This window comes from Labrus bergylta, chromosome 19 (assembly GCF_963930695.1).
Source record: "Labrus bergylta chromosome 19, fLabBer1.1, whole genome shotgun sequence".
In the NCBI taxonomy this organism is placed as follows: domain Eukaryota; kingdom Metazoa; phylum Chordata; class Actinopteri; order Labriformes; family Labridae; genus Labrus; species Labrus bergylta.
The window spans coordinates 19,594,197-19,616,992 of NC_089213.1; the positions used below are offsets into that span (position 1 = coordinate 19,594,197).

General features: G+C 39.6%; 1 long non-coding RNA gene across 1 annotated transcript in view; it reads left to right on the plus strand.

The window, feature by feature from the left end:
* LOC114921321 (uncharacterized) overlaps window positions 1–11,331 on the plus strand; it is an 18,915-nt gene extending 7,584 nt beyond the window's left edge. Inside the window, exons 2-4 of the long non-coding RNA XR_010664712.1 lie at window positions 7,783–7,867; window positions 8,763–8,967; window positions 10,208–11,331. This is a non-coding gene — a long non-coding RNA (uncharacterized lncRNA). The remainder of the gene's footprint in view (window positions 1–7,782; window positions 7,868–8,762; window positions 8,968–10,207) is intronic.
* The last annotated feature ends 11,465 nt before the right edge of the window (window positions 11,332–22,796 follow it).

Genomic DNA, 22,796 nt, shown 5'->3' on the forward strand with positions numbered 1-22,796 from the left:
ACACACACACACACACACACACACACACACACACACACACACATACAGTACACACACCCTTTCACACGTATTATCCTGTCTCTGTGCATGCTATTAACCTGTCTGCTTCTGCAGAATCCCTATAATTTGGCCATCTATTATTTAAATCAATTGCTGACACGTGGCGAGAGAAAAAAGTCTTAAGGATTTTCTCTGGACCCCAAAAAGGACTGACTGCTAACACATTAAGGCTAGTGAGAAGTTCTAGGTGCTGCAGATAAGTTTTCTCGCTGAAAAAAATAAACATGTAGGTTGTAAGCTTGTATTATTTATATACAGTGGACTTCTTTTAAAAGGTGGATTCTTCCCCTGTTCACAGCAAACCATCAAGGTTTTTTAATTAAATCTGCGAAATGTTTGGAGAGATGAGGAGACATAGTTGGTGCAAAGTTCAGACTGAACGTCACATTTTAATAGGTCTGGGTTTTTTTTCTGTGTGCAGGAATTAGAACTGCTTAGAAAAATTGCACTTCCAAGCTGAAGTTCAGGTTTTGAAAAACTGTTGTTCAAATGATTCTTTTCAGAAGAGATATGGTAAGAATAAAATAAAACATCACAATACCGGAGCTTGTAAATCTTGTCCAACCCAATTGCCTGCTAATTGTCAAACCTTGAATAAATCTCCCAATTTAGAAGCATCTACCTAAGATTCTGTGACGTTAGAAATGTTGTTTTACAGGAGGTAAAGAAAAAGAAACGTAGAACCATATTTGGAGAGACGGATGAATATTTCCACTCTTTTCTTTCGGGCTAATATGAACCATGCACTCTTTTGCAAGAGTTGCCAAGAAGAATATGGTAATGGTGGAACGCTGAGGGGGTGCGTTTGATTATTTATTTGTGTTTCAACAGGGGAAACCGGAGCTCTGTCACTACTATGAAGCTATGAGTCATAAAAGCGTGTTTATTTAGAAACCAGAACTTGCTGCTCGACAGGCCCTTACATCTGGTGGCAATTATATCATTCAAATCTTTGTCCCACATGCTGAATTCAACACATATGTGGGAGTTGCATCACATTAGAGTGTGTTTTTGTTGAACAGCACAGTGTGCGTGTGTGTTTTACATGCCTCACTACATGGTTCTGCTTGTTATTTGAAAACGAAAACATGTTGTCAATCCCATTTTTGGAATTGTTCCTTTTTACACATTTGTGTCCATGACAGAGGAGTCTTTGACCCTTGACTCAACAGACTGAGAATGTTCATTTGTTTTTATTATCTCATGAAGGAATTTTTCTTCAGCTTTAGAAGAATGACTCTTGAGGTTCTTTACTTCTAGCTCCAGTTCAACAGCTGTTTGGAGAGAGCTACAGCGCTTAGCTGTGTGTGTGTGTGTGTGTGTGTGTGGGGGGGGCACACCTTGTTTCATTTTAGCAGCTTTTTGGTTGAAGAACTTGAAGCTCTCCCTCTCTCATCTCCTCGCCGCTTGCTAACCCTCCTCTCCCATCGCTCCCCTTTCCCTTCACCCCAGGTCCTGTCAAACCTCTAATCGGCAGAGAAATGGAAGGTGTGTGGTTCCTCGGTGAGAGTGTGTGTTTCTGTATTTGTGCTTGTGTCTCTGTGTGGCTCAGTGTGTGCTCTGTTTAAACCCACCATCTCTGAAGCCTTACAAGGCTCCCTGTGTATAATTGGTGACCTATTACTTTCTGCCCATTGCATTTGACAGATATGAATTGGGTACTGCCAAGTGGACATGCTGATTAATGACAACCACAATTGGTACCTTTTAATCGCCAAGGATGAGAAGCCAGGCACTGCAGAGAGAAAGAGAGCCTTGATGATGAGCACACACACACACACACACACACACACACACACACACACACACACACACACACACACTTTTGTACAAAGCTGTGATTATAGGCTTGGTGTTTGTGTCTTATCTCTAGCTGTGCACGTAAGGCCATATCTAACGTTGTGGTGGAGACAGTCTAATCAACCAATTGACCATTGACATAATCTCCATTTTCCTCTGATGTCACACTCAAGATGGGGAGGCTTATTATGCTGTTATAATGTTGCATTGTTGTGTTCCAGGTTGTCTGACATATTGGTATTTTTTAATTGGAAAGAAAACATATATTAATTGATAACTCATTTGCTGCGTTATAAAACACCTACCTTTATTACTAAACTATTTATAGCTAAAATTCCAATTTAGAAGTGTTAAACAATAAGATTACAAATGTAATTTGCTAGTAATGTAGTAATGTAACATCAACCCACACCTTGGACACATCAATAAATGCTCAGAATGAAAAAAAAAGAAGTTTAAAGTGAACACTTTTAAATGGTAATAAAAGATCTGAAATTGTTAAATAGCAGTGTCAGCTTTTCCATGACTTTATAGCTAATAAGTTGTCAAATATGTTGTTAAAACTTGAAAGATTATTCATCGGTAGCCTTGTACTTATACTGTGCTTTCCAACCTGAGAATCATGTCAGAGGAAAATGGCCGCCAAGTGAATATGGTGAGTGGTTAAGAACAATGGAGCAAACTGTATGCAGATGATGCAACTTTCTACATGCCGGTTTTCATATCTGGGGGTTAGATCTTCAGGGGGGTGGCTTTAGTAATGTGTTTGATTTAACCCACATATTTGGCCACACACACTCCACAAAGCAGAGGAGAGTTACATTAGCACACAGCGCACACACTGGAACAGATCCACACACCGCTAATTAACCTGGTGCTTCTCACAGCTGCTGGCCTCGACTTTGAAACTGACAAGATGTGGACGTGGGTGGCTCCTCAACCTAAATCAATCTGTGCTAATTGCTGGTCTAGGCTCCCCTGCGTCTTTACCTTGCTGCCTGTCAGTGTCCTATCTACTCGTCTGACTTGATGGGCAACTCCCACATCTCGAAATCCACTGTGATCACTCAGGCAAAACAAAGGTCTCTGCCTTTTGACTTCACTGCGATGTCGAGACATCTTCTTGCAGACCTGGTTGTATGTGTGCTCTTTTGATGCCTTCAGGGTTTGAATGAGATATTTTTCAACTTCCACTTTAAATGCCTTCACTGTATGCCCCTGTTGGTGTGTTCATTTCTGACAGGAGTTCAATTACAGGTTCAAAAACTCTTTATCATTTGAGTTCTTACAAAAAAAAACCTCTCCTTTAAGTAAAACATTCATCATGGAGGATTTAGAGTCAAGGATTTGGATTTATGTTTAGAAGAGTCCGCTGGCAGTTTTCTGCCTCTTTTACAGCTCCTCTGGCAGGCTAACCTACTCTTGTTGCAGATGCCTATGATCAATTGCACTCACTCCATCCACAGCACGCAGTCAGCCAACAAGGAATGGTCTTGTCGTCAAAAGCATGCTGCCAGGAACCACAGGGTTGAGAAGGGGGACTAAGAACGGAGGTGGAGCCCTGTGAATTTATATGTAGCCGAGCTTCTCACAGCCGCAAGCGCCTTAAAAGGGAATAGGTATGAGGAGAAAGTAGCTGTTCTGTGTCATTTCCACAAATGCAGTCATCTGTCTTCTTTTGGCATTTCTCCTCATGCTGACAGGGGTCATGAGTTTGTGTTGTGTAAGCATGAGGGTAACAGGGATTCTGTCAAACTCAATAGAATGATCTGAATAAGGCTGGAAAGGCAAAGACCTCGGAAACAACAGAGACATGAAAGAAGAGCCGACAGATATCGTGAAATTGTGAGACAGCATGTCCATAAAAGGCCATTCATTTCAGCTCACATAACTCCAATTAAAAATACACAACGAGTCAATGTTAAGGATGCCATACAAAGTAGAATAAATCAATCATTTAACTTCTTGGGCTTTTTTCACTGTTGTAGAAAATGTTCCTGAGCCCCTGATTAGCTATTAGCATATTAGCTGAGGCTTCAGGTGAAGACATTTAAGGAGGGTGGAATTATGTGGATATGTTTAGCAGGGGAATTGGGGAAAGAGATGCCCTCCATTCCCCTCCCCCTCTGGCCCTTTTCTCAGATGGAGCTGTACTTTAAACAGCTGGAGGAGGGTCGCAAAGGGGCTACTTAGGGGGAAAAAGAAAGGAGCTCCAAAAAAAGGTGTGTGTGTGTGTGTGTGTGTGTGTGTGTGTGTGTGAGGGGGGGAGGTCCTTTCATTGGAGCAGTTGTGTGAAACTGTAAATCCATCAGCTATCCATTTCAGCAGGGCTGGCAGCTAGCTAATGTTTTATTAAGTGTGTGATGTGTGTGCTCTGGGGGACAAGACAAGGGCTAATGGGATGGTGTCACACCAGACTGTAAAATGTCGTTTGCAGTCATGAGAGAAAGTGTCTGTTAGTAAATGGAGGAAGACATACTGATGCTCCCATCACACCATTTTTAGTGCTGTTGCAAACAAGCTTACACGATGATACAATGAAATATGTAACAGTGATAAAAAACTATTTTAAAAGTAGTAAAAAAAGTGATATGACCACCTGGGATACAACAGTGATATGTATCTATAGGCGTTTTCGGAGCTCAGGAATTTATTTATGTTTCTAGGAACTGTTGGAACCCTCCCCCTTTTTTATTGATTCCGCACCCCAGGAACTATATGAACTATTTAAGTTCCTAGAACCTTGTTTAGAGGAACCTTTTTAGATCCTGCTTCAGAGAAGTGGTGCACCTTTTATGTCAGATAGAAAACAGCGCCATTCTGAGCGTTACTGCTTCATAGACTCAAAGCTGCTTTCCCTCATTTGACGATAATTGTCAAAAACAAAAATAAATCGATTTTATGATTACTCACAGTCCAGTCAGCCAATCGAATAATAATGAATTTGCATCCCTTAAGAGTGGGAGACATGCACCATAAAAATAATTTTCTTTTCCTGTATAACTTGCTAGTTGTTTTCCCATTAGCAGCCTTCTAACATAAAGGATTGAGCAGCATGGAGTCAGGTCATGCTCTATCTACTCGCCCTCCTCCAGGCTGTCTCAGTCCCTGAATCCCTCTAAAGTCACACGGACTGGGAGCACCACACACTGGAGAGGTCATGGGCGGCTGTACACTGACTCTAGAGGATGACTGGAAGGCAGAGAAGGACAGACTTCAAACCCAGATGGGCTTTGATACGGACTCTGAACTGGTCCCTTGTCATCTAATAGATGGTGGCAAGAGAGGAGGGGGGGGGGGGGCAGAGGGAGAAGGAGAGGGGAGAGAAGGCCTGGGGAGTTTTTGAAGTGAATGTACTTGTATCATGATCAAAGAAAAGCAGAGAGAAAGAGGGGAAGGAAAAGGACAGAGAAACCAAATGCCCTTCAGACTTTTTCCAGGCACAGTTAAGGTTAAGTTAAACTTAAGTAGAGTAGAGACTGAAACAACAAATATCAGCAGAGCGGACACATTTCTTCACTGTAATATTCTACATGAGATGTTCAACAAGACAAAAAATATATCCAACCTGTAAATATGAAGACAAATTCAAAGTGCCTGAACATTACATTTTACATATTTGTCACTTGAAGATGAAGATGATTTCTTTATACATGTTCTGCAATTGTTATTTTCTGTTTAAGAAATAGATAGATCGATAGATAGATACTTTATTGATCCCGAGGGATCCAGTAGCAGGTTACAAAGACGTACATGACATGAAACATTTGTTACAAATTAACCACAAAACCGACGCCCACCTCCCATACATATATATTAACCCGAAAACAAATTTAAGAATACCCCTGGATGAATCAAAAAATTTTTTTGCAATGTTTAAAAAGAAGAAAATTATCAAAAAACAGACATTAAATAACAAATATATCCCAGGTAGGCATCCCCAAGTGTTTATAGTTGTGTGTGAGTGTGTGTGTTCTCTAAGTTTATATGGACTGTGTTCTGACATCTGTTTTGGGTGAGAAGGCTTAATGGGTCTTGGACAGGCTCAATGACCAACTGTCTGTCCCAGAGCGCACAGAGCTTGACTCTGTGACCGCTAAATCAGCCCAGCTGAAAGGCTGCCATCCAAGCTGGGCACTGTGTGTGTGTGTGTGTGTGTGTGTGTGTGTGTGTGTGTGTGTGTGTGTGTGTGTGTGTGTGTGTGTGTGTGTGTGTGTGTGTGTGTTGTGTGTGTGTGTGTGTGTGTGTGTGTGTGTGTGTGTGTGTGTGTGTGTGTGTGTGTGTCTTTGTGTCTGTTAAGTATTTGAGGGGACTGAAATCTGTTCACGATTGAGTGAATGAGCTCCTATGTTAGAACAAAATCCAAAGAATGTTTGGGATTTTTTTATTGACAGCACATGAATAAATAAAAAAGTTCACATGGATCAATAAATCAAACAAGCAATCTAAGAACAGCAAAAGAACAACAACTAACATCTAGGTGAAATGAAAATCACATATCACATTTTTTCAAATGTTCCTTCCATGGTAAACTTCTTACATAAAGTTTTACACCAACGTGGACAAGAAATTATAAATCTGTTTGGAAGCTCCAGAAAATCTTTGTCATGGATCTCGAAATATGAAAGTGAGACTCTGAAATTTGGTAGGATGTCGTATTGATTGGAGCTGGAGCTTGGAAATCATCTAAAGTTGACATGTAATAACTCAAATTTGTCCTTAAGATTATATTGGTTATATGATAGATGCTAATGTGAGAAAACAAAAGGATGTGAGAAGAAGTGTGATATGAAAGGAAAGAGAGAGAGAGAAGATGGGTTTGGGGGAAATCAGTCTTAAAAGAAATACTTGTAATCCCTCACTTCTCTCACTCCTCTTATTTTCTCTCCTCTCTGCCTTCTTTCAGTGGGAGAGTACATGTGAGATCCAGATGTCGAGCCTTCACTGCAGATGTGCTCACTTAGAGGCCAAGCAACACTAATCTGCACTGCACATTCACACTAGGAAGCATGAAGGCGCACACACACACACTCACGTAAAATATATGATCCTTTCAGAAACTGAATCTGATACTCAGGGACTGTTTAAGAATGTAAAAAAAAAAACAGAAAAAAATAATCAGGTCAGAGTCCCATATGGACACAACAGAACTCATAACAGTGACTTTTCCATGCATCGAGGAATCTTTTTTTGTACAAACCTCACTGCTGCATTTGATTTACTTAACAGTCACTTACCTATTAATACTTGCCAGACAGAATAAAACACACACGCAGTCACACACATAAACATACTGAACAAGCCTAATGGTTGTCAAAATGGTTTCAAATATTAATGGCTCATCTGTTCACTACTTACATGCCTTGTGGCCCCATAAGTGTAGAAACAGGCTGTATTTGAGTGACCTCAGCTAGCCCTCTCCACGACCTTGATGCTAATGAAACGAGTGCAGCAGCATTAAGGCCATCGCAGAGAAGTCAAAGATGAGAACAACCAGTCCGAGAAATCAAATGCCCACTTATGTTGCATGAACTGTTGTCACTGTAACAATGAAGGGTTTGGTGAATATAGTGGAAATGATGGAAAAAAAAGTGCTGTAGTTGTAAATGCTTTGATTTTATATGAACAGACTTTGGATTATTTTTTTGTCAATGAGCTATTTATGTACTTTTATGTTACCTTTAAAGGAGATGAGATGGAAATGTGTGAGAGTGTGTTAACATGAAAAATAGTTTTACAAAACATGCCTGTCAGATTTTATTTTTAATATATAGGATTTTATTATATACACAGTTCGGGGTGCACGTCATGGGACTGTCTGTCAGTGTAATAGCCTACAGCGTTTACAGCTAACGTTACCGACAGTGTTGGCAGGATGAACTGTTAAAAGGTTTAATGAAATTCTGTAATGTGACACAACAGGTAATGAGGAGGAGTCATATACCGGAGTACCACGGACAGCTCCCACATCATGACAGTCACAGGATCAGCACCTTGTAACACAAAAGTTTGTCATTTTTAAAGCTCTAACTGTTTCAAATGTACTCAGTTTAATGAACTCTATAATATATATTGTTTGTGATTGTGTGCTTTAGAATGGCAGCTTGTGTAACAATAAGAAAGTGTTTTTTATTTCTCTTGTGTCGTGACTTTGTTCAGCCCCACTCCCTCTCTTCAATCAGGTTAGCACATGTTTGCGTTACAGGACTAGCATTTTTGGTTGAAGCCGTTACAGGCAATTGCTTTGAGGGGCTAAAAAAGTTCAATTCAGCTAGATGCAGACAATTACAACGAGATAACATGCAAAGAGGAAACCCTGTCTCTCTGTCTTGTATGGAGAAAAAACTCCACTTTTTAACCAACTATTGCTTTTTGGTTTGTGAATGAGTTGGCTCTTTGAGCTGTCTCTTCATTTCATTCCCCTTTGTTATTTTTTTTGTATTATATCTTTGCTTTAATACAGTGAATAGCTTCTGTACAGTTTATTTTAATTTACTTAGCTGTTACTACAACTTATTTTTTATTTTTTTTATTTGTACTTTTCTTTTCTTATAATGCTATTCTATTTTATATATAACTTTAACTTTTTTGTAGAAGCTGACTCAGGGAGAAACGCACAAAAATTCCAATATATACCTGTACTGTCCTGTACCTGTGCAAATGGCAATAAACATCTGTTCTATTCTATTCTAAAACTAGAAGCATTGCATTCAATACGACAATGAAGATCCCTTATCTTTTAAAAAGAACATTTTTAAGCATTATTTCAGCCCCTCCCTGGAGATACCTTTAGTAACGCATCATTCTTTTTGAAAACCCCTGAGTGGGATCTTCTTTGAATCGTTTATGTCACATCTTTTGGTTACATCTATTGAATCCATTTATTTCTCTCACTGTTGTAGGATTGTGGCAGAACACGGCCCACTATTTACTCTGTTGGTTCAGGATTTGGATTGCCGCCTGTTGGCTTGCATCGGTGCCCTCCTGTTTGTTTTCTACACACGAGAAGATGAGTCAACTGATTGGCAGTCAGACGGCATGCTAGATGGAAGCGCTAAACCTTGGCCTGGGCTAGCTGCTCATTTATTCACAGAAAGAGCAAAGAAGGTGAGAGACAGAAAAGGAGGGTGTGTGTGTGTGAGAGAGAGAGCCAGGGAAGAGAGGAGAAATTAAAGACTCAAAATGGCAATACAAACGCTGAACTTCACCCAATATTACCAAAGAAAAAGATCTGCTTGTTATCACCCACCTTCATTGATGCTAGCACTGCCTAATGCCTTAATCAAGCTGCTATAGCCGCTACCACCCACCACAGTGTGAACCACACAAACATAATAAAGTAGCTCTACCTCTGCCAAAGCGACACACATGCAGCGACACACACTCCCAGCACTCCAGCATATGGGTCAGATCTAATCGCAATAATTTCATTTCCCCGCTCATCAGCTCCTAGCCAGATAGACTAAGTCCCATTTGTAACCACTGCAGCGCTACTGGAAGGAAATATGACAGATAAGAGGACTCTTGTAATAAGCCGGCTGTGTGGATCTGATAAATGAACGGAGCTTGTCGCCAGTTAGCTGGAGAAATATATTGTGGAAATTCAGAAGTGTGGTAGCTGGAGGATTCATAAAAAATAAACTGGGAAACAAATTAACTTTGTTGATTAGCGGCAAGATGGAGGAAGCTGCTTGGAAATGACTCTACGCCCGCCTGGGAAATCTCCAAATGCAAGGCGGCAGTCTGAGAGAGAGAGAAAAGACATAGATGTGTAAGATACAGTAAATCCTCTGCAGGCATCTTTTCATGGACAGAGTCGCTCGCCTCTCTTTCAATCTCTCTATCTTCCTCACATACACACAAGTGCTTTCTGTTAAAAAAAAGAAAATCCATCCTTCTCAGCTGTTCCTAGTTAAAAGACAGATGTGCAGTGCTGCTTGTGATGGAAAGTGTAATATGTGTTTAGAGCAGGGCCCTGAATTGTGCACATATGGTTTTTCAGTGGGAGAGGTGGAGTCGCTCAAGTGGAATTTGAAACGTAAATAGAACAAAGGGTTGTGGGAGGTGGTACATTTCAGCTGTTTCCATGGCAGGTAAGCTCCGTCGGCAAGGCTCTGATGTTTATTTTTGTGCCTTTATTTCTTTACACAGCATGTCAAATTATGTTTGACATGCTTTGCACTGTGAGGGAATATGCGTGATAAAGGGTTTCAAATAAAGCAGCAATAAAGGCAAGTATAAGACTGTTTAATCGTATACAAAGGATTCGTCTGAAATGTAGCACTGTGTGAAATATATTTTTCAGTGATTAACACTTTCTAAAGATGCTGTTTGTCGTTTCCTGCAGAGAATATTCCAATGAGAACAGGTCAACAGAAAAGTCACAGAGATTGTCCTTGTGCCCGGCCTTCTCTCGAGGAAACGCTTCAGTGAATCTCAAAGAATTCATCCATGCGAGACCCAACACATAAACAGTCACCTTGTCATTCACCTTGTCAATCAGTCAGTATGTCGGCAAGTCCACAATCCAGCCAACCAATGACTGATTCCCATCATCTAGTCGTCAAACTCAGCAAGTGTTTCATCCACATACTGATCCTCGGTGGTGTTAAAAGTCAAGACCTCCTTCTTCTACCTCAACTTCCCATCAAAGACCTCTACATGGATTGGTCCAAATATGTTCTTATTTCTCTCTATTGTTACGGCAACACTGTCTCCTGATAGGTTGTATTGCATGGCTGTTTTGCAAGAGAGGGGGCGGGCCTTCCTGCCTGATTGGCTACAGCAGTGACTTTTAGATTCTTCGTTGGTGTTTGGACGAGAGCCACTTGATGGAATCTTATGTTTTAATACTGAACTGTCATCCGAGGGAGGGGACACATTGGAACCGAGCAGATTGAGCTGGTCCACAGAGCGAAGTATAGCGGTAGAGATTTACTTTGATTTTAAGGTTTTGAGGAACTTTAATCATTATTGTTGGCGGTCATTCCCTCCTCTGGTTAGACAATAAAGATTATTCTATTCTATTGCTGTACAGCAAAGACACTGCTTTTAGTTACCGTAGCACTTGTTATGAAATATATGGAGAAAACTGAACAGATAAACTGAAAATGACTATTTCAAATAATTGAATTTGAGTAGAAGTGATTTAGCCTGAGGTGAATGGTGAAGGGGAAATTAAAGCGATATTCTCTTGTAAAATTACGTCTGTCAAACTGAATGATTCAAAGCTGTAACCTTTGGGGACAACATTTATTCTTGACTGCAGCATATTGACAGAAATGTCAATGTTTCCATGCATAATTCTGATAAACTTTGTGTTTAAGCATCAATATTAACATGTTATGACCTAATCCAACCCATCATCAGGATACCAGCAGACATGTTCATACGATTTGATAAAATAAAGTAAGCATGGTATTTAAATGTTTTAAGTCACGTCCTTTAACCGCTTATTGATGCAGAATCAAATAAAGGAAAATGAAAAATGATTTCTGCTTCTTTTCTGCTCTTTGGGGGAAAAAAAAGTGAGTGTGCTTGAGAGGCCACTGAATTGGCATAATTACATGGGTTTAAATGCAAATTTACAATGTGCTTATTAATTCTATTCTGCTCATTTCAAATGACTGACTGCACTTAATTAAATCAGATTGATTAGACCTTTTCTAGACTTTCCCTTTACAACCACATAATTATGACAAATAGAGCCACTTGACACCCAATCTGCAGCCGAGGACTGCGCTTTCTTTTCTCCGTCATTCAAGGTCTTTCAAGTCCTGCGTGGGGTTCTACAGGCGGGTCACAATGAGGTCGAAATGAGCCACCACATTATCCCAAAGGAGTAGTTTTATGTTTCTTAGAAGGCCACAGACCGGGGGTTTTTTTTCTTCCTATTTTTACCTAACCTACATGAAGACATTCATGAAGGATCGTCCTTAATGATCTCAGCTCTCTACTGGTTATATTTGGTCATGATGGTTTTTCCAACAGTCTAATGAGCACTCATAATTGTTTTATTTTTTATTTAATTGATTAATTTTTTGAGGCTTTTTTGGAGAGATAGAGTTTGACATTGGGGAGAGAGTGGGGAATGTAGTACAGGAAAGGAGCCACACATTGGATTCAAACCTGCGCCTTCCGCTTTGAGGAATCCATCCTCTGTACATGTGGTGTGAAAACTAACCACTTGGCCACCGACGCCCCAACATAATTTGTTTTTGTCCTTAGTGTGAGACAGTAACCAGTAGAAAACATCCAGAATACAGCAGCTGATTGTGCTCTTTTGTCAATCAAAGTCTAGCAAGGTCATATGAGTTGATACACAAAGGGAGAGTGATTTAAGTGCGCAAACTTTCCAATATTCTTTTGTCAAAGCTTGAATATTAATACCTCCCAAACAGCGTTAATGGAAAATTGTAGACAAAGAGGAATAGGAATAATAATTAGGGGGAAAAACAATATGCAACACATTCAAAAAACGTAATATTTAAAAAGCAGCGCCCCAGGACCTGGCGAGTTAATGGCTGAAAAGGCTCCTGCTCCTCAAGTGTTTTTCTGCGCTTTGATTGCAATTTGGAGAAGGAATTATCTCATCAGGGGTGCGTGGGTGGAGGGAGGTCGGATCTGGCTGTGAAGTACTTGTCATTACTGAGATCTCTCCTTTTCTATTCCTTCTTGGTCCCTTTGTCTGACTCCTTCCCCCCTCTCGTCTTTGTCTCACTCCTCGAGTTGTGGTTGTTCTGCAACTGTAGCTCGACTGTGTCAAAATATTAGTGGGTATATAACACAACACACAAATATGGAATGTATAATACGAGGTAATACGTAGCAGCAGAATATGACACACATTAACCCATGCAAACCTGTTCATGCGTACTGAACCTGTTTCTTTTATCATAGATGCATGTCATTAACCACACACCGCTCCTCCATTGGTCTGACCAACTGTGTGTAGTCTCAGGCTCAAATGTCCCTCTTTTTTTTTTAAAGGCCGTGGGCACCAAAGTCGTGATATTTCCTCTTAATTACTCAGCCACATTATCACCATGAAGCACTTTTAAATACATTGTTCCGACTGCGGTGATACGTCCTTTCATTAGCTGATTAACTGTGCAATGCGATTGTTTGTGTGTGAGAGCAAAAAAAAGGGAGAAAAATTAGACACAAGAGACTAAAACACTTGACACAAGCATGGTGTCTTCACTAAAGAAATGCTTTACATCATGTCCAAAGTACTTTTGATTTAAAACTCTGACATGTGCATCCTAATGATCATTCTTCCTGTGTCAACACAACAACACACACTTCACACACTACACACACAAATGGCTCACTGGAAACCTGTATTACTTTTAATGCAATATCTGAGTATATTATTTACTTAATAGCAGTAACGAATCATATTTCCTTTATCAAATCTTTTCCTTGGAAATCTTTCTTTCGAGATGCTTTCATTTTTCACCACATTCATCAGTACAGTTGAAACTGACAGGAGAAGCAGGAGTGAGATTGGAAGCTCTTTCAGTTACTATAATCACTATAACAACATTTTACCATGCACGTTTAACTGCAATTCACTTACAAAATAATACATACAAATAAATAAGAAGGTTAGACAGTTAGATGTATACACCATATGCTTTTTGACTGAGATTGCATTACATCTTACAGATCAAGTTACACATTACTTATGAGTGTCAAGACCAACATAGTTTCTTTCATTGACATCATTTCAATTCAAAATTACATTTTCTGATTTTTAGTGTGATTTAAGAATATTAACAATAAAGGGTATGTTGCAAGGGTAAGGGTATATCCTGTAAAATCAGCACTAAAAGTACTGAACCATGATCAAGTACTTATCCATTATCCATTTATTTAAGTCTTTTTAAATTATTTAAATTATTTAACTGCTGAACAAAAATATGTTTTCCTCCATTAAAATATAATATTATAATTTCATAACCAGACGTACTTCAAAAGGTTCATGAAGCAGGAAGAATCACTGCGTCAAACTGCATCAATATTTTAATTTGTGTTTTTAATTGCACAAACAGAAAATGAATGTTTTCAACAGAATTTCTTATAAAAAATGATTAATGTTTTATTATATTATTTAAACATGATCTGAAAGACAAGCTTTGTCACACTCTGCCTTCTGTTCAGCTTGAACTCATTTTAAAAGTCATCTGGACATCCCAATTCAAAAAAACAAACAGAGCTTCATTAGACTATATTCAAAATAAAATACTTTCTTTGTTGGGCTTGGCTTTCCCATTTTAAACACCCAAACTCCCACCTCTACCCCATTTTACTTGTCACAGTTTTCTCACAGAGCCCGTTTGCCTCTGCTGTCAGTGTGGAATTGGGGGGAAGGGCTCGGGGGGCTGCACGTCCTCCAGGTGGGCTCTTTGCTTAATGGCCGCGGCTCACTTAATGTGCCCATTAAAGGCAGTGAAGTGACAATATTGTTGGACAACCCCTTCCTGTGTGAACACTGTATGAACCTAGGTGCGTTTTGGTGGTCTCTTTATCTATGACTGTACTGCACTCTGTCAGTCCTTCACTGTCTTCATACCAAAGCTACACAAAGACGCAAAGAGTCTTTTTTTTTGTGATGTAGAAACGTTCAACTCTTTACATTTCCTTATTGTGTTTGAATGCTGCTACAGAGCAAACTGTGGCTGTTTATGAAGCGTGGGGATAAGGAGATGAATACATTTAAAGATCAAGTGATAAGTGAAACAAAGAGTCTTTGAAACACTTTTTGCCTATCAAATGTAAACTATACTATATACAGTAGGTTTACAGCACATATACACATTCTATTTGTTTATGATAAAGGGAGAGAGCAAAAAAAACCTTAATGGAGGTTTTAGGTATTTGTTTTGAGTGAAAAATCAAGAGCAATAAAATCAGTCGATGGAGGGCCAAGCTCATCTGTTCTTGATCTGTGTGAGCAGAGTTGAAGGTCATCGCCTCGGAGTAATTAAAGACTGGCTTCATTCAAAATAATGCCTTATGATGACCCAGAAAAAGAGGGTAGTTATACACACAACACGTAGGTGCAGAGCAGTGCAAAATCAGCAGACTGAGGAAGACGATAGGCCCACACACTTACTCGAATTCCACAAAAAGTTTGAATACATCACAGCGTAACTGGCCGAAACGTTGTGATGGATTCAAACTTTTTGTGGCATTTGAGCAAGTGTGTGGGCCTATCTTCTTCCTCAGTTTTATGATAAACCACAGACAGCAATTTCTGAAGATAAAGAATGAACTGATTAATAAATGTCTGCATTAAACAAAATATATTTAGAGGTTCAATATACAGTAGAGTGATGTTCTCTGTAAGAAAAAGGATAAAGGCTGCAGTTTGTTATTTATAGTGTGTAAATGTGCACAAACATTCAATGTCATTCAAATAACTTCTTCTCTTGTGCAAATTTGATATGTTGTTAAATGCAAATGCAGTTTAGACTTTTGTGTTTATGACTTTTTTCAAACTAGATAACTCATTGCTTTCCTCTATACAATACACTTGTTATTAAATCAACATTTGGGCATGTGTCCAGTGAACTTTATTCTACTTTGGGTTCGTACATTTAAATGAAGGAGGTAGAATCCTGGATTTAGAATATTTGTGATTTCATGTCCGGTTTTCAGCACAATATGGAGTGTGCATCACCAGACTTGACACTTTCCTGTAACGTATAATATGTTCATGCTACAGACAAACGAAACTGAGGCAGTCATTTATCTGTTTTGGTTAATGTGCTTCAGGTCAAACACAATTAACCTAAATATGGAGTCAGTCCTGCGTGTTCTGGTCAATCATTCTTGACCTGAAGATAAATGGATTAAATACTTCAGCAGTGCTTAATTACCTCAGCGTTGAGATTTATATTTAAAAGAAACATGAAATACATGAAAGCCATTGAATAGTTCAATCAAATTAATGTGGAATAAATTCTCCTCATAAAACATGATGAAATCAGATTGTTTGTCTAACTACTGTGCCTGTAGTTTGTGTGAGATGACGAGGACAAGATGCTTCGAAAAGATAAAGCATTCAGATACACAGCAGAACTGCCTTCCATATCTGAATGTGTATTGTATCCCACATTGCCAGCACTTGGTCGACATCAATGCAATCCCATTTCTGATACCCTAATGCTATTATTCTCCTTTGAAATGTAAAATAAATGTCTCTTCAAACGTTTTAGCTAGAATATAATAACTAATGTATGTAGCAGGTGCATGTATTACATACAGTATATTATAATAAAGGAGACACTGTCCAAGGTCACATATACTCACATACCTCCTATTATGATACAAGACTTCACTCACCATGATGACTTTTCAATGTCTGCCATGATGTGGAGGGAGATGGATCCCTTAAAAGGGGTTAGAAATAGATGAGTGTGGGGTGAGATGGTAGGGTGCATGTGTTCATTTGTCTACTTTTGATTGCATCGCCGTGTGGGTACATGTGTGTTTAAGCGTGTGCTCGTAGCAGACAAAAAAAGGTGAAAATGAACAGAGTTGTGTCTCTGTGTGTAGGAGCTGTACGTTCCTTCCTGTGCCTACGTTTGAGACTTGGTTGTGCGTCGCTCTCAGCCTTTGATGACCTTTGCGTGTTGCCGCTGTGAGCAGAGTGACCCGGCTGTACTCATTAAAACCAATGGAACGGATCGTTCCCCGCTAATTGTTTTCCACTGACAAATGGCTCCTCTGACTCCTGAAGACTGCTGCAGGGGCTCTGCCCGCCTGGAGCACACTGACTCCACTAATGAGAACTGCCGCTATGTGAATGTGTATGTGTGTGAATCTATGTGTGTGGCAGCACAAATGTACGCGTATATGTGTGTGTGCGCGTGTGTGTGTATACTGTTTTTTGTGCTACCAGGCTTCCTCGCTGTGCACTGGCATGTGTAAAGTCGGAAACACTGCTACATTAGGCCCAACACGAGCCATTAAGGCATTTTTCTCCTGTCAGTCACCCTAGCACTGAAATATTATTAACACATTAAGTTGTATTGTATCTAAGTGCTGAAAAAGTTCTTATTTACAGTCAAACACTTTTCATACAATGCAGTCATGACAATCAAATATGTTCTTATTGACATGTAAGATTAAATATTTGAAATGTGCCAGCTGAAGCTTGTTAATCACAATTCAGTGATACCCTTACTGAACGACCTTTCTCCTCTGCTTATGTTTGGTCAAAAACAAGTTTTCTGATCCAACCAAGGCTATTGCTAATCATTACAAAAAATAATCTGTTTCAAGCCAAATTGAAAACACAACTAAGGCCTAGTTCTGGTTACATTTGAGAGCATCAATGAGCTTGTTAGGTTAGGTTTGAAACATTGTGATTGGAGATAAATAACTGTTTTGTGACAATAACGAGACTATCATCTTCATGGTAACAATAACAAGAAATTAAAATAGATGAGTAAACTTTACTGTTTGAGGGTGTTAAGTATTCTTTATGATATCTGGGAGTTTGTCATTTCCAGGAAAAACATATTTTAACAAAGCTTAAGGGCCTTAACTCATTTTGTGTCTAACCTCGTAACACAAGCTTTAATATCCCCTGGTGTTCGGTCAGTTACTGTCTAGAATGCAGAGCTAGCTAGCAGGTTAGCTAACGCTCCTGCTTGAGTTTTCCATAATTAATATATTCAACATAGTATCATTCTACTTGTGGTGTATGTACGTGTCTTGACCTTCACATTTGTCTGTTCTGTCTTATAATAGAGAGTGAGAGAGTAGTTATGATTCACACAACAAGCTAGTTATACTGCTAGCATAATGTGTTTTCCACCACTTAGCGGTGTGGCTCGTATATTCAATAAGTTCCTCTTTCTATCTTAAAAGAAACGTGGCAATGTAAATATGTAATATCAAATAGAACTCTGCTTTCCATTTAATGTGTACTTTTTAAGTTCCACCATTTTCTTTTCTCTTGTTTTCCCTCCAGCTCTTTGTATTGCATCCTTCCACACACACACCTTTTTTTCCTTCTGCCCCTTTTCTCTGCTTCCACCTGTTCCATGGTCCACTGAATGACTGTGAATCCTATTAGAGGGAAACCCCCACCCCCCCTCTCCAGCTCCCTTTGCCTGGCACTAATCCATCAGAGGGGCAGTCAGGCTGTGCCGCACCTCTCCGCCACCCATCCTCGATACCCGCCAGTGCCCAGTGCTGCAGCAGAGGCCCCAGCTGGGGGACCGCCAGAGCTCGGTCGTTATCAGATGACGGATAGCTTCATATCAGGTGTGTAAAGCGAGCGAGCATTGGCGAGGGCCATCTGGCCGATGATTTCTGGAAAGTTGGGAAGTCAGGTCCGCTAGCGAAGGTACAGCGAGGTGGGTGATGATGATGGATGGGACCAGGAGCATCGCTGCCAATCACAGCAACCTTTGAGAGCCATTAGACATCTATAATGTTTCACAACAGCATCAGTATGCATGGCATTGTTACACACTAGCTGTGGTATTTATTTCACAACCTCATCGACTCAAAATCTTTAGTTTGTATACCTTTTTCTAGCCTTCCCTCTTCTGCCTCCAGGCAAAAAAAATCCAAAATCAAGGCATAGCATGAATCACCTTTGTAAATTCAACACCTGATGTGTGAGTATTCCTTCTGTATCTTCACCTGTTTGGTATGTCAGTCTCGCTTTAAGTATTCTTCTCTGTAGTGGTGCAACGGATCACAGTGGATCCTTGATCTGTGCTGAACAAACTTCAGGGTTCAGAGAGCGTGTGATATTCAGATTGTGGGAGAATTTGACATCTCGGTGTAAAATACGTTTACTGTCGATAATTCTCTGAGCGCTAGTGGAAAGAAAATCAGCGCTTAAGTTATGTGTCGTTACCATGGAGATCCCCTGTACAGATAGACAGTTCAGTCTTTTTGATTGATATACAAGTTTGTACAACTTTTCAGATTAAAAAAAAAAAGTCCAAGTGTTGATATTTAATTGTGTAAAGTCACTTTGTATGAAATGATGCGTTGTTTTCTTTCTTTTTTCACCGTGTCTGTATTTATCATACAAGTATCGCCCGGTGTTTGTATTGTCCCACAGCGTAGACTTAGTAGCCATATTACACAAACTATTCAGCACGGTATTCAGTCCAAAACTGAAGATATATTCCTCAAACATTTGCTCCCTGTTTGTTATTTTGTGCAACTAACAAATCACACGCCGTAGCAGCAGCTTGTGCAAAGACACACATTTAGGAACAATCCCAAGGAACAATCTGCATCAATTGTCAAACCTCATATGAGAAACACTTGTTTATGTATGTTACATCAGACTGAAAATTCAATACTGGAGGATTTATTTTTAATGTGTGGGTTAGGGTAGGGTGCAATATCATAATTTTTTTTAGGGGGTGGTGCTGATGCAAAAAACATCCTACACAAATCCGTGCAAAGTTCTGAATGAGGACATTTGTGTTCCTACTCCTGTCATATTGACTGTTTGGAAAAATGAAGGATTCTTTTTTTTTGTTTATAAATGTTTAAAAATAGCTTACCAAAAATGAATTAACAAATTTCCACACCTTTATTATTACATCAGCAAAATAAAAAAGGTTGAATTGTAAGCACGCTAGGTACAGTCTTTAATTCATTTAAAAAGTCAAAGTTGTTTTAAGATGAACATGTTCCTGCTTTGGACAATAGTAAGTTAGATTAGTTAGTTTTGTAAAATGCTGTGGTAGTATCAATCTGTAATATCTGTGAGATAATGCAGTTGTCATGACGTCAACAGTACAAAATAATGGAAATGTATGCACCGTAAAGTAAACCTCATCTCTTGTCTCTATTGTCATGACACACTTGTGAATTTTCTTTTAATGCAACATTTTCCATTCTATGGCTCATACATCTATAGGCATTAATTGTGCCCTCGTGTGAAGAGGATAAACAGTGTAAGTGTGCTCTTGATATGGTGAAAACGACCAGTCAGGAACACACTCTTGTCTCCTAAGAAAAAGGAGGAATGCTAGGTGGTTAATTACTTTTCAAGCTGATGAGTAGTTTCATCAATTGAAATTTCACTGTACATTTGTGTTTCCGACAACACGAGGCTCCGGAAGATGATTCATCAGCCGGGTGACATTATAACAAAGGGATTAGTACAGCAGTCTAAAAGAAGCTACGAGGGGAGGAAATAAAAGGGCAAAGCGTTCACAGAGGAGGGAAAGCCTCTGTTGCAATTTCATAAATGAGCTGCTTTTATTGGATGAAAATTGAGAATGTTGTGGGAGCTCGTTTACATTTTTTCACTTGAACAGTTAATGCTACGAGATGGAGTTATAGTCGGAAACAATTCCCAAAGATATAAAGTTCCTAGGCTTCCTTATTTGCCTCTGCAATTGGAAAAAACCTTCAAGATATGTTGCATAGGATCCCAGAGTACAATTCCAGGTGTTAAAACACGTGAAGTGTATTAATTTGCGAAGATGGGTTCCATCTTCGCAAATTAATACACTTCACGTCATCCCTGTTGTCAAATCAGGACTCAACTTTCTGAGGTTGTGCTCACTTAAAAAAAAAAAACACCAACACACTCTCTGCACAGACTGACGAGGAAAGCAAAAAACCTCTCTGCTCATCCTGTCATTCAATCCAAAAGTTAACACAGGAAATAACGAGATGAAGAGTGTGGAGATGTCTTTTTTTTACCTGTTCATGTTAAATGCACATGGAACAGTTCAGCACCTCTAAGCATTGTGGGAAACCCTCCAGGCTCCGACACAGACACAATGACTGACACGTCTATCATTCCAAATGTATGCAGAAGGGACGTTTCGCTCTTTGTCTTTACTTTGCTTGTGCCAAAAAAACAGTGAAATCTCTTTCATCGTGTTTAGATTGACATAATAAGACATCATTATCCACAGTCACACTTTAAATGTATTGTCTCACATGTTTGCATGCTGTCAGGATATTTATTCAGTCTTCTTCAAAAGTTAGAGCGGCTCATTTACATTCTCCTGGAAGAAAGGCAAGGTTGTCAGTTTTCGCCCACTTAGTTCTTCTCCTTTGCTACGAGCCAGACGGTGGGTTGAATTCCTTAATACCCCAGTGTGTGAGCACGATCCCTCTCCAGACATTTCACCTGCGTAAGATGCTGCACTGCAGATGCTATCCCATCATGCGGCTCTGTCTCTATATTCCTCCATCTCCCAAATCCTTTTCCATCTCTATCAAAGAAGAGTTAAGAATTTACTGTCTCCGGGAGTTGTGGAATAATGCATTCCATATCATATTTGAATATCTGAATATTTTGTGACAGGAAGAAGTAGTTTTTGTTTCAGTTCAGTGCATATGTGGATTTTAATTGCACTCAAAAAACCAAGGAATGTGGCAGAAATATTCCAAAGTTAACCAAAAAATACCTCCAAATAATTCAGATGCTGAATCCAAGGACACAAAAAGTCTGAGTGTGTCAGTCGGTTCATTATAACCAATTAACCTTGTGAGGGCATTCAATAAAGCCCAAGTTTATTTTTCTCATCAAACTGGCTCTGCAGTTCTGCATCAGTGCTACTTTGATTGATTTCATTATTTTTTCTGTTGCAGATTCATCAAGTCTTCGATATAACCTTAATGAGTTCCTCACCATGATCTTTCTCTTGGATCAGAATGTCCTCTGTTCCAAACACACGTATTTTGCAAAATACAACACTGATTGATGTGGTGTATTTCTGTTAACAATTTTCATAGGGAACTGGATTATTTTACAAGATCTTGTTAAACCTAATAGCCAAACAAGAATGTTAGTATTGTATAACATAAAGTTATTCTGCACTTGACAGAGGAACATGATGCAACATCTGTTTGAAATCTGTGAACTTGAATCTTTTGGGCATTCTATTCATCTAAGTTTTTTTAAAGGACCCTGTTACAGTTTCACTACGTATATGATAGAAACTGGTACTTACAGTTTTAGAAGCCTTTTAGTTTTTGTTACTTGGTGCTAACAACCATTGCTTCTCAATGTAAAGATGGCTGGTCAAGCATAGTCCAATAACACTGAAACACATACTAAATGGGAGCATCATATGTACACACATCAACATTGTACAGGTCACTGTACATTCCTTTTTAAAATTCATTCCAGAAAAAATGGGAATGAGCTGGATATAGACTGGGGAGGCTGGGAAAGGTGTACAGGTGGCAGCTGGGAGGTCAGGTGTTTGGAAAACAGGTTTGAGCAGATAAGGAGGAGCTGAGTAAAGGTGGATGTTTAGATTAGAAAAAAAAAAACACAGCACAAAGTAACACAACTTTTTTAACTTTAGTAAACTCTCTTATCCTGTTGTCTTGTCATGCTGATGGTTAAAGGATGGCCTCAGGCAATGTTGATGTAATGCCAGATAATTACAAGGGTTTGAACGGTACTTGTTTACAGTCAACACTCGACTTCTATTCGTCTCATTCTGGCTTTGTAGCTTTGAGTGTGATATGAGTGTGTGTGCAAGTGTGTGTGTGTGTGTGTGTGTGTGTGTGCGAGTGTGAGAGACTGTGTCACAGGTGGCCGCCCAGTAGGTAGGAAAATGCAGGAAGTCTGCTTGTCTGTGTACACATGTATCAGACGCAGCATGTTTTTCCTTTTCAGAGGCGAGGTATCCTGTGTGTGTGTGTGTATGCTGCCTATCACACTGGGCGGCTGACTTCCAGGAACCCCTGCAGCAAAAACAGGCACTGTGTGTTTCCTGCTCTCACGCACCTTTATCACAGGACACACACATACACACACACACACACACACACACACACAGACACAGACACGGCTATTGCCCTATTCTCTTTTCCCTTGCAGGTTTCCTCAACGCCTATACTTGTGCCTCCGGCCGTCAAGATGTTTTGCTGTGATTGTCATGAGAGAAGTAGGTCTCAGGGAATAATTG